A 13,680-nucleotide genomic window follows, 5' to 3' on the forward strand; every position below is an offset into this window, starting at 1 on the left:
GAGTTGCCCCATGACAATTTTCGTCTCGCTATTCGTTTGCCTCCCTAGCGTGACGCGTGTCATCCGAGAAATGGCAGGGTCCACCTGAAGCCTATCATCCTCATCTCCCTCACCTTATCTCACATTATCTCTGGCGGCACTGCCAACACTAGTTGTTGGGCTATCATGTTGGGCAGCACTGCCGCTCGTGTGGCCGGCACTTCCACTGGAACTGGCGGCATTGCCGCTGGCCTCTGGCGGCAGTGTCATCCGTGATCTTCTTCGTCGATCGGTTCAAAATCTTTTTCCCAAGAACGGTACTGCCGTCAATTTGCAGCGGTAGTGGGACTGAAGATGCTTCAACGGTCATAATTTGCTGAGTGGTATAAATAGGACCTTTCCCCTACCTTGGAAGGTTGCTCGTTTTTCTCAAGAACACCACCTCAAGCTGAGTCACTAAAATCATCAGATCTCCTCCTCCAACCATCCAAAACTCTTGATCTTTGGAGAATCGAAGGAGAAGATCATGATCTACATCTTCACCAAAGCTATTTACCTTTCCCCCTCATTTGCTTGAGGGCCCCTTTGCTAGTGTTCCCTTTTGGAAACCCTAGTTGTTTGTGGTTGATTTGATCTTGTTGTTCTGTTGTTGTTACAGCTACTTGGAGCCTCCAATTCGGTTGTGGATGTGTGCCACAAGAACCTTGTAAAAGGTCCGGTTTCTGCCTCGAGAAAATCCTTTGGTGGACAAGTGAGCTAGGTCTTTGTGACGTTACTCACCGGAGAATAGGGTGAGGCTGAGGCCTTCGTGGCGTTGCTTAGGCCTTTGTGGCGACCACACCCCTCCAAACGTAGACGTACTTTCCCTCAAAAGGAAGGAACTAAGGGAATCATCCCTTGTGTCTTCGCGTGCTTCACTCTCGGTTATCTCTATCCTTGGAAGGTTGCTCGTTTTTCTCAAGAACACCACCTCAAGATGAGCCACTAAAATCATCAGATCTCCTCCTCCAACCATCCAAAGCTCTTGGTCTTTGGAGAATCGAAGGAGAAGACCGTGATCTACATCTTCACCAAAGCTATTTACATTTCTCCCTCATTTGTTTGAGGGCCCCTTTGCTAGTGTTCCCTTTTGGAAACCCTAGTCGTTTGTGGTTGATTTGATCTTGTTGTTGTTATAGCTATTGGGAGCCTCCAATTCGGTTGTGGATGTGTGCCCCAAGAACCTTATAAAAGTCCCGGTTTCCGCCTCGAGGAACTCCCTTGGTGGACAAGTGAGCTAGAACTTTGTGACGTTGCTCACCGGAGAATAGGGTGAGGCGTTGAGGCCTTCGTGGTGTTGGTTATGCCTTTGTGGCGACCACACCCCTCCAAATTTAGACATACTTTCTCTCAAAAGGAAGGAACTACGGGAATAATACCTTGTGTCTCCGCGTGCTGCACTCTTGGTTATCTCTATTCGTGATTGCATTATTATATCTTGTCTACCTATATCTTGCTTAGTTGTATACCTTGTTTTTTAGGAAAATTCACAAAGTTGCTTATGTAGAGAATTTACCTTTGTGACAAGCCTAATTTGAAAAAGAACTAAAAATTAGGTAGCACCTATTCACCCTCCCCCTCTAGGTGCGGCATACGATCCTTTCACCAAGTCACCAAGGTCATCGAAAACGGAATTTGTATGCATCTTCTTTTGTGTTTTCGAGTTTAGAGATCTTATCGGTTCTTATTATAGGGAGGTTTCATACCTCTCCTTATTTTATATTTTACCTGAAAGTTCAGAGATGGTAAACCTAGAGGGGGGTGAATAGGTTTCTACAGATTTTAATTCTTTCTTTGCAATATTAGGCTTTGCGGAATATAAAGGTGAGCCTAATGCAAACTAGGTGAAACAACCTATATGAGGATATAACTAACTCGAGCACGAAGGCTCTCACAAGCAGTTAAATCACAAGTAAAGAGTTCGATTAGAGATAACTGATAGCACGCGGAGACGAGGATGTATTCCCGTGTTCCCTTCCTTTGCAAGAAGGTACGTCGCGTTTGGAGGGGTGGAGGTCCCACGAAGGATTCCCCACGCCACGAAGGCTCACCCTATTCTCCGGAGCCTATCCCACGAAGGAATAGCTCTCTCACTTGTGGTAGACTTTGAGGTAGCCTCGAAACCTTCACAATCTTGTCAGGAGAAAATCCACAGCCCGGATGTTTCCGGACCACTCTTGCCCACCTAGGGTTTCCAAGGAACCCTACAGAGCAAGCTTCTAGATGAATACAAGGGGGAATGAGATTTGGCTTGGTAGAACAGTAGATCGGGTCCTCCTCTATCGTTTCCCCGGAGGGATTTGAGTTTGGGTGGAGGAGGAGGGAGATCTGAGGCTTTTGGTGTTTCTAGCAATGGAGTATGAGAGAGTGAGCTCAAGAAACAGCTTGTAGTGTAGTGTCTACCCCTTCAGAGGTAGGAGAAGGGGTATATATAGTGTCACTAGAAATATGGCCGTTGGCAACTCGCCAACTCAGCTTTCTCCCGAGATTCCCGGTCAACCGGGCCACAGACCGGAGCGTCCGGCGCAGGGTCCGGTTGGACCGGGCCAAGGACCGGACCCGCCGGTCCAAACCGGGCGGCAGACCGGACCCCGACCGGAGCCTCGAAATGTCGCGCAGTACTCCCTCCGGTTGCAGTCAGCGCAGAGCTCGGTCGGCGCCGGAGCGCCCGGTCATGCACCCGGTCGGACCGGGCCAGGGACCGGACCCGCCGGTCCAAACCGGGCGGCAGACCGGACCCGCCGGTCCAAACCAGGCGGCAGACCGGACCCCAACCGGGGGCATCTCCGTGTCGTCCAGTATGTCTCCCGGAAGGCATCAGCACATGGGCCGGTTGGCGCCGGAGCGCCCGGTCGTGCACCCGGTCGACCGGGCGGCAGACCGGAGCCTGCCGGCGCACGGGCCGGTCCAACCGGGCCTATGACCAACTGCCTACTGTAAACCCCTTTTTGATTGTTGTCGAAGTGGGGGGGGTCTCCTTTAGCCTTCTTGTTCCTTTGATACACCATTTATGCCTCTTTGGCTAATACCTGGGATTATCCTTTCAAACATGTATTAGGCCAAATACTCTAGCACGGTGTCATTGTTACCAAAATAATGGATAAGGGTAAAATACCCTTACAATCTCCCCCTTTTGGTATACGATGACAAACCGAGCTAGAGTCACATATAGATATTATGATAAGCTCTAAACCTTGATTCCATATAAGATATTACGACAACTCCCCCATAATGTGTGCACTTGGAGAATTTGCGTTTGAATGCAAAGTGCACCATTTGTGGAATATGAGAAGCTCCCCCAATATCTTTAGGAAACAAGCATGGTATGGACAAGTATATCAAGATATATAAGCATAAAGCATGATCATCCTAATAGAGTGATTAAGCATACAAATAGTCGTCCATACACGAAATATTCAAAGTAGCAGATGGTTCTTGAGAAAGCAAAGCAAATAAGCACAAGCCATATAAGAAGCAAATAAAGCAACAACCATGGCTTGTGACAACCAAAGAACCCCGTGATCCTAGACTCTACTCTCTTCTCCCCCTTTGGCATCGGAACACCAAAAAGGCGAAGAAAAGAGGAGAGATGCTAGCGCTCCCATCAGTAGAACTCATGCCCAGGGGAATAGGAGCCCTCACCATCATCATCCTCATCCTCATCACCTTCATCCTCTTCATCATCATCATCAGCATCAGCAGGGGCATGAGCAGTCCTAGGAGGAAGGCCACCATGAGCATACATGGAGAGGTCAAAGTTCTGGAACATCTCATCAGTAATGTGAGGCATCTCCCAAGCAGGTGCAACCACAGGCTCCATCTCAGGTCCGGAAGGAGGAACAGGGGCATTCCTTGCAGCCATGAACTCATTCTGTCGCCTCCTTGTCTCCTGGTTCAAAGCAAGACTTTGATGTGCAACATCATTGGTATTCTTGCACATTTGCCACAAGCTGGAGAGGAAACGAGAGGCACCGCGCTTGGGGCGCCTAGAGTAGCTGGAGCTAGCTGCATGATCATGTCGTTCCTTGGAACGGCGCTCAGAGGGCATCATGGCAGGGACTTCCGGACGAGTGTCCTGAGTGGGGAACTTGAATGGTTCCATCTTGATTATTTGATCGAACTTGTTGTTGGGAGAAGGTACCACCTTGTTGATGAGCCGCTGAACATACTGAGCATAGTTGGGAGTCATGCGGCCCAGAATAGAACGCTTTAGCTCACAGTAAAGGAGATCACAGCTATCAATTTGCCTTATGTTGTCAGGATGGCAATAGTACATCAGATTCAGGTGGTAGTTCCTGACTTCACTGGAGTCGCCTGACTTGCTGATGAGACTCTCACGGAACATCTTGGCAAGCACAAAATAGGAGTAGTACATCCCAGAGATAGTGGGAGGACCAGCTGTAGGGTTCGGGGGATAGCAAAAGGAAATGTCACCTTTGACGAGCTTAGGCCGAGAATGAATCTTGAACCCACGAGCAAGGCCACCACCAAAACCAACGGCCTCACAGAACTGAGTATAGGTGCATGAGTACTTCTCCTTGCTAGTCATCCAAGTCATAGTGCGATCATCATCATCATGGAAGAATACAGTGCAATGGAACTGACGGACAAGAAGGGGACAATAGGTGCCTTCTCTTTGGCCATCATCGGGCTTCAGGCACACAAGATCATACAATCCCAAACCCCTCAAGGTATCAACCACAAAGCGGTACTTGGTGGCTTCATGCAAGGCAAGCTCTTCCGTGTTGATGGCCTTGGGCATCACAACAGCACCATTCTTCATACACTCTCTAGTGTTGTAGAAATCTGCCCATAGGCCGGCTTGAGTCTTGGTCCAGAAAAGCCTGTCCCCACCGGTGTACGTCCGTTGCACAAAGCGATACGGATTTTCGTCCCTCACACTTTTCCAATCACCAAGATGTGTTGTGCCCACATTGTAGTCTGGCACTATTTCATCCTCATCTTGGGCTGCCTGTTTATCTTTCCTCTTAGTGCCAACTGTCTTGTTTGTTCCCTGAGTGGAGCTGCCAGTGCCAGTAGTCTGAGGTGCTTTAGAAGGCACGCGGCCGCTAGAACGGCGTGCTGGAGGCACCGTAGGCCTTCCTCTCTTGGCAAGATTGCCACGCTCTTCACCACTCCAATCATCTGTGAATGAGAAAGTAGAGCGAGGATAGCAGTGGGGTAAGTGTACATGTCATCAGTAAATAGGGAAGCCAAAAAGCATAGTATATATTCAAGTGTTTTGACGGAGTTGTGCGAAAACTGGGCGACCCGGCGTACGGTCCGGTCCAACCGCACGAGAGACCGGGCTGGCCGGTTTCCCATCCGGTCGACCGGGCCACTGATACGTCTCAAACGTATCTATAATTTCTTATGTTCCATGCTAGTTTTATGACAATACTCACATGTTTTGTATACACTTTACATCATTTTGATGCATTTTCCGGCACTAACCTATTAACAAGATGCCGAAGCGCCAGTCCTGTTTTCTGCTGTTTTTGGTTTCAGAAATCCTACACAGGAAATATTCTCGGAATTGGACGAAACAAAAGCCCACGGTCCTATTTTCCACGGAGCCTTCCAGAAGTCCGAAGAGGAGACGAAGAGGGGCCACGAGGCGGCCACCCCACATGGCGGCGTGGTGGGGCCCCTGGCCGCGCCGGCCTATGGGGTGGGCCCCTCGAGCGCCTCCCGACTCTGCCCCTTCGCCTATTTATTCTCTCCGTCGCGAAAGCCCTAGTACCGAGAGCCAAGATACGAGAAAAGTTCCAGAGACGCCGCCGCCAATCCCATCTCGGGGGATTCAGGAGATCGCCTCCGGCACCCTGCCGGAGAGGGGAATCATCACTGGAGGACTCTACATCATCATGCCCGCCTCCGGATTGATGCGTGAGTAGTTCATCCTTGGACTATGGGTCCATAGCAGTAGCTAGATGGTTGTCTTCTCCTCTTGTGCTATCATGTTTAGATCTTGTGAGCTGCCTATCATGATCAAGATCGTCTATTTGTAATGCTACATGTTGTGTTTGTTGGGATTCGATGAATATGGAATACTATGTCAAGTTGATTAATTGATCTATCATATATGTGTTGTTTATGATCTTGCATGCTCTCCATTGCTAGTAGAGGCTGCTGGCCAAGTTGATACTTGTGACTCCAAGAGGGAGTATTTATGCTCGATAGTGGGTTCATGCCTCCATTGAATGCGGGACGGTGACGAGAAAGTTCTAAGGTTGTGGATGTCTTTGTTGCCACTAGGGATAAAACATCAATGCTTTGTCTAAGGATATTTGTGTTGATTACATTTGATACGTCTCCGACGTATCGATAATTTCTTATGTTCCATGCCACATTATTGATGATATATACATGTTTTATACACATTATATGTCGTATTTATGCAACTTTCCGGCACTAACCTATTAACGAGATTCCGAAGAGCCAGTTGCTATTTTCTGCTGTTTTTGGTTTCAGAAATCCTAGTAAGGAAATATTCTCGGAATTGGACGAAATCAACGCCCAGGATCCTATTTTTGCACGAAGCTTCCAGAAGACCGAGGGGGAAAGGAAGTGGGGCCACGAGGCGCCGCCACAACAGGGCGGAGCGGCCTGGCCCTTGGCCGCGCGGCCCTGGTGTGTGGGGCCCTCGTGTGGCCCCCCGCGTTGCCCTTCCGCCTACTTAAAGCCTTCGTCGCGACCCCATGTGTGGTTTTGGTAATTAATGACAATCCCTATGGACTAATGTTTGCATTAAGTTATATTTGTAGGAGTTGTCCATAGGCAATTCTTGAACCATATGTTGGCTTCAAGGTTGCAATAAGAAGAAATTGATGAAGGATATCAAGTGTCAAGTATGTCTTGAAGATGAAGATGTAGTGAGCCCTCAAGTTACTTCAAGACATCAACATGATGAAGAATGAAGAAATGTTGTGCAAGTTCAAGATGAGCCAACTCGAAGAGTTCATAAGCTTGAAGCTTGCCATGGAGAAATGATGTGCAAGTTCAAGATGAGCCATCTTGAAGAGATCCTTTGCTTGAGTCTTGCCATCCATATGGTGATCATGGATATGTGAAGATGCGCCGAAGAAGAAGCTCTCCCATGGTGGATTATGGGGGAGCAATCCACATGGTGGTCATGGTTATGCGAAGATGCGCCGAAGAAGAAGCTCTCCCATGGTGGTTTATGGGGGAGCAATCTACAAGACTTCGTCAAGCAAGCACAAGCAAGAAAGGCGTTCCATCTTGTTGAGGTCAAGATCGTCGTCATCAAGCTCAAGTGGAATGCGCAAGTATAAGGTTTGCTCTTGATAGGGTTTCTTTCTCACCGGTCTCATAGTGTAGTTGGAGACCGGTTTATAGTTTAGTTGCCGTACTATCAAGAGGGCTCTCGAGTGAGTAACTCGATCGTATCGTTCGGAGAGAGCTCAAACCTTTGCATCCTTGCATCATCTTTCTTGGTTGTTATTTGGACCTTATCCATGTGATGTTTTAGAGCTTGTGCTTATTCTCATGACAAGCTCTAGTTCATCGAAAACGGATTTCGCATAGATCACTTGTTGCGTTTTCGAGTTTGGTTCATCATCTTTCTTGGTTGTCATTTGGATCTTATCCATGTGATGATTTAGAGCTTGTGCTTATTCTCATGACAAGCTCTAGTTCATCAAGAATGGTTTTTGCACGGGTAACTTGTTGCATTTTCGAGATTGGAGGTTTTACCGGTATGTCTTTTTTAGATAGGTCAAACCTTTCATCATTTTCTTATATCCTCCCTTGTTGGACTATGATGGTTTCCTGCATGATCTTGTAGAGCTTGTTCCTAGCTTCAAAACAAGCCCAAGATCATCAAAATCGGAGTCCGGATGCTAAAGTTATGCCCGTTTTAGTTTTGGTGTTTCTGCAGTTTACTTGGGCCGGATATTTCGGAAATATCCGGGACGGATTATCCGGGCCGGATATTTCGGAAATATCCGGCCCCCTCGAAATCGGCTAAGGACCTGAGGAATTTCTGCTCAGTATAGGGGCCGGACATTTGCCCGGATTTTGACCAGGTTTTGTCCCAGAGGCCGGATTATCCGGGGGGGGGGGGGATTATCCGGCCCTTACTTAGGCCGGATTATCCGGCCCTGGTTTTGGCCAACGGCTCGATTTTCTTGGGGGGTATAAATACCCCCCTTCTTCCTCCTTGGGCTGTTGCTTCTCTTACTCTCTCTCTCCTCCATTGTTGAACTAGAGAAGCTTGCACTATCTCTCAATCCCTCCATGATTCTTGCCCCCATTTGAGGGAAAGAGAGGAGATCTAGATCTACACTTCTACCAATCAAATCCATCTCTTTGTGAGTGGAACTCTCTAGATCTAGATCTTGGTGTTCTTTGTGAATTCCTTTGTTCTTCCTCTCTTATTCCCCCAATAGCTTTTGTAGCTTTGTTGGAATTTGAGAGAGAAGGACTTGAGCATCTTTGTGGTGTTCTTGCCATTGCATTTGGTGCATCGGTTTGAGTTCTCCACGGTGATTCGTGGTGGTGAAAGCAAGAAGGTTGTTACTCTTGGGTTCTTGGAACCCTAGACGGATTCTACGCCTTTGTGGCGATTTGTTGGGAGCCTCCAATTAAGTTGTGGATGTGTGCCCCAATCTTTGTGTAAGGCCCGGTTTCCGCCTCGAAGGAAATCCCTTAGTGGAACCGTGACCTAGGCCTTTGTGGCGAGGGTCACTGGAGATTTAGGTGAGGCGCCTTCGTGGCGTTCGGTGTGTGGTGTGAGTACCGCATCTTCGGGTGAGGCCTTTGTGGCGTTGGTGTGCATCGAGCAACCACACCTCAAGGTGAGCCTCTTGTGGCGTTCGGGAGCACTAAGCAACCGCACCTCTCCACCGGAGATTAGCACTCGCAAGAGTGTGAACTCCGGGATAAATCATCGTCTCCCGCGTGCCTCGGTTATCTCTATACCCGAGCTCTTTACTTATGCACTTTACCTTGTGATAGCCATCGTGCTTGAAGTTATATATATCTTGCTATCACATACTTGCTTGTATTGCTTAGCATAAGTTGTTGGTGCACATAGGTGAACAATAGTCTATAGGCTTTGGCTAGACAAAGTAAACGCTAGTTTTATTCCGCATTTGTTAAGCTCGTCTCGTAAAAGTTTTAAATCGCCTATTCACCCCCCCCCCCTCTAGGCGACATCCGTGTCCCCGGACATGGAGTGATTTCTTGACATGGGTTTTTCTTCTCCTAAGGATCCTCAAAATTTATCTCTTGAGGAGGAGAAAAACTCTTGTCTCGATGCTCTTGCTTCCCATGTGTTTTCCATTGTTGTGAGCAATGTAGTTACTTCTTCAATCATGCCTTTTGGGAGCGCTCATGAATTATGGACAAAGCTTCAAGATAAATATGATGTGTCCACTATCATTGAGGATGATTGTTTTGCTTCCACTTCCGGCCGTGATGAGTTCTCATCTTCATCGACTTCACCAAACTGTGGTAAGACACAAGGTAATGATATGGTGAGTGGTGATGAAAATTGCAATTTTGATATTGAGCTTACTATTGATGATTCTTCATCTCTATCTCATTGCAATGCTTCATCTTTGGACTTTAACACATCTAGCACTAGAAATGATTTACATGCTTGTGTTGATAGTCCTTGCATATCATGTGTAAGTTGCTTGAATAAATCTCATGATGATATGCTTGATTTGTCTTGTGGCCATGATAAAAATGCTTCTATTTCCTCTAGTTGTTGTGTGGGTAACAATGTAGAGGAAACCAAAGATTCTATTGGTCAAGACAAGATCTTGAAAGGAGCCTCAAGTAACTCCTCATCTTTATCTCGCGGTCCTCATATATGCCTTATGGCCAAGGGTTCCACGGTACCTCCTACCATGGAACCTAATATTTCTCGTGGTGATAAGGATGAGGATGAATATAAAGAAGATGATTGGGTTGTCTCTCTACGCGATAAAGGTGAGAGTGTATTCAAGGTTCTTTACAAAGATAAAATTGCTAGCTCTGACTTCTTTGAAATCTTGACTACCGCTATTGAGAGCCAAAAACTTATTTGGATGCATGAGAACACCATTGATAAAAAGGGTGCTCTTGAATGAGAGTATGCCGATGATGTAGCATCCTTAAAGAATGACCTTGAAGAAGAACAAGAGACCGTAGCCTCTCTTGAGGAGCAACTTGAAACCCTTGAGGTGTCTCAAAATGAAATATTTGCTAAACTCACTAAAGAAAGAGACCATGCTAAAGCTAAATTAAAATTGCTTAAAAATGAAAAGTCCAAAGTTGGTGTTGGTCATGATAAACTTGTTAAGGATCTAGATGATCTAGACAAGGCCCACAAGGCCTTGGAGAGCGAACACTCTATCCTCACCAAGTCATATGAGCAACTACAAGCTTCATATTTAAAAGAGCATGCTATGTTACCCTCTCTTCTTAATATGTCTTGTGATGATGCTTGTGCTACTAACTCTACTTCTTTTGAAGCATCTATCTTGAAGGAGAATGTTGAGCTAAGGGCTCAACTTGAGTTGCTAACTAGAAATTATGGGAAATTGGAAGAAAATCATGGAAAGCTTTCTAGCTCCCATGAGGATCTTCTAGCTTCTCATGATAGGCTAAAGTTAGCTCATGAGGCTATCATATCAAAGGAAACACCTTGTGAGCCTCATGTGGATACTAGCACTACTACCCAAAATGCTATATTGCCATGTGCTAGTCCTAGTAATTCATCCACTCATAGTATTGCTAAATCTTGTGATGAATTATCTTCCTTGCCTTGTTGCTCTAACAATGAAGGTTCTACTTCCTCTAGTACTTGTGTTGTTACTAACCATGTAGAGGAAATCAAAGAGCTCAAGGCCCAAGTCACTTATTTGAAGACCGACTTGGTAAAGAGTCAAGAAGGGAAATGCAAACTTGACACGATGTTAAGTGTGCAACAATCCCCCAATGACAAGAGTGGACTTGGATTCAACTCCAACAACACGAACAAGTACAAGAACAACAATATTAAGAAGGGCCAATTAGAAGTCAAAGACCCGGCCAAGATTGTTTGCTTCAAGTGCAAAATTGAAGGGCATCATGTTAGATCTTGCCCTTTGAAGAAGAAGCAAAAAGGGAAGCGGCCTCAAGCTCAAACTCATATTCAACCTCAAGTTGAAGAAATGCCACTTCCCAAGAATAATCAAGCCAATGCTCCCATTGTGGAGAAATCTAGTGAGAAGAAGGAGAAGAAAAGAACTTGCTACATATGCCGTGAGAAGGGCCACATCTCCTCCTTTTGCACTATAGGTACCTCATCCAACTCTATCACCATTGATGATGTTTATTCTCTTTGTAAGGATGAGGGTGGCAATGTGTTTGCCAAATTTGTTGGTGCCCAAAGTGGTGTCAAGAAAAGAACCATTTGGGTTGCCAAGCCTATTGTGACTAACCTCTTAGGACCCAACTTAGTTGGGGACCAACAATCCAAAACTTGATCAATAGGTGCTTGTTGGAGGGCATTGGAGACTTGGCTACATCATGAAGAATTAAGGGATCTTCATCATTTATATTATCTCAAGCCAAGTCTTTTGGTTATCTTGCTTCTATCATATATTCAATGTTCCTCCTTGCGGTAACATGTTCTCAACGCATGTATATTGAAAGTTACTCGCCCCTTTGCATGTGTTAGTTTTGTTCCTAACATGTGTTTGTATATGTTGTGCTTCCTAATAGTTTTGCTTGAGAAATCAAGTCTATGCATGTTGGGTTGCACACCATGTATTTTTGTTTGTGCTGGAGCCTCTTTGCATCTTGTTGTATCTTATATGGTTCTTATGAGCGATTAATGGACAATCCCATTTTGGGGGAGTGATATTCCTTTGGGAATTTCATGATCCTAAAAAATGTGTGTACATGAGGAATATCACTTAGAATTGATATTGCGAGATTATCTAGTCGCTATGTGGTATGTCATCTTCATGAGAAATTCAAATTCTAATGTCCATTAATATCTCTACTTGGATCTTATTTGCCTCTTGTGAAAATAAATTCCTTATCACATTATGGGGGAGTAATAAGCTTTGTGCATATTACAAGCCTAGAAAATGTGAACATTTGAGGTTGTGTCACATAGAATTGATACCGTAAATTATCTCTCTCCTATGTGGCATGTTTGCTCAAACAAGCTCCAATTTGCTTAAATGGCTTCATTGCTAATATCTTTGTGGATCTTATTTGTGAAAGTTTTTCTTGGCATGGTTTTTCACAACGTGTCCCTCAATACATTTTTGGAAAACCATGTGCTTCAAGTCATACTATTAATTGCTTTGCATGTTGGTATGAATACTATTAATTGCTTTGCATGTTGGTATGAATACTATTAATTGCCTTGCATGTTGGTATGACTAAATGAAGCTATCAAGAAAATATCTTTGCATGATGGTTAAATCTTATCTTTTACCATATGCTTTGTTCGTTGTAAATATGATCTTATGTATACTTACAAACTACCACCGGAAAATATTTCCTAATACCTCTTGTCCTAGGACAATTGGTAATCAATTATGAGGTAGATATTTATTGATCATATCTACATTGGCTCTTGTGTTTAAATTGCCTTATTTATTGCCATGAATTTGTTATGCTTTGACTCCCATGTGTCTTCCTTGCATCTTATGGATCTAATTTGTCTATTCAAACTTTTTTAGCATTTTTAGTAGATATAGGTAGCGTGATGATCCTAGTTTTGTGCATTTTGTATCCATATTCTAAATCCTAGATAATGCACTAATCTTGGGGAAGCTCTCCTATATTTGTGCTTAAACTTCTCTTGATCTTTATCAAAAAATTGGTTTTGGGAGACATAAATTTTCTTTTTGGTACTTTGTGCCATCATAAAAAGTGTCGAGGGTTTGGTTTATTTGTTGGAACCTTGCTCTCTTGGGAGTTGGTTATCTCATTCCTTTGTGCTTAGGTTTAATTAGCTTCTTATAATGAGATAAGTCTTTGGAGTCAATCTTATGTTGATTTGATTCTTTGATATAATTTGGACAACCATTGTCTCTTGGTTTATTTGGTGTTTTGTCCAAATTGTATCTTCCTTTGGTTCTTGAAAGTATTGTGCATGCATATTTAATATATGTATATCTTATGGCATGTGTCACTTTCTTTGATCCAATATATAGGGTAAACTCCATCAAATCCTAATTTGACTAAGATGTGCATGAAATTCAATTTCATATCTATATGCACATAGAATTGTGGAGTTTGTCCTATATGTTGTAGTGTGTCTAACTACTTCGGACCCAATTAGTTTGGGGACCATTTTGTACTTACCTTTGTGTTAGGTACAATGGATATGCATTGAATGCTTGTCTCACTCTTGGAAAGAAGTGGTGACTCAATGGTAACGTGAGGCAAGCTAGGATGATCAACGAACACATATCTACTACATCCTCACCAATGCTATCTCGGTAACAAGTATCTTCTCATGCATATTTTTCTAGCATTCAACCATGTGGTTGCATCTTGACATGAATCTCTTGATTTGCAAATGTTGTGCTTCTTGCTAAAATCTTAACGAAACCTCTTTATTGCGAATGTGAGTAGTTTGAGATGAGCACATATGTTGGGGAGTATATAAAATCATGATCATGATTCACCCATCCCATCTATGCC

Source organism: Lolium rigidum, chromosome 2 (genome assembly GCF_022539505.1).
Source record: "Lolium rigidum isolate FL_2022 chromosome 2, APGP_CSIRO_Lrig_0.1, whole genome shotgun sequence".
In the NCBI taxonomy this organism is placed as follows: Eukaryota; Viridiplantae; Streptophyta; class Magnoliopsida; order Poales; family Poaceae; genus Lolium; species Lolium rigidum.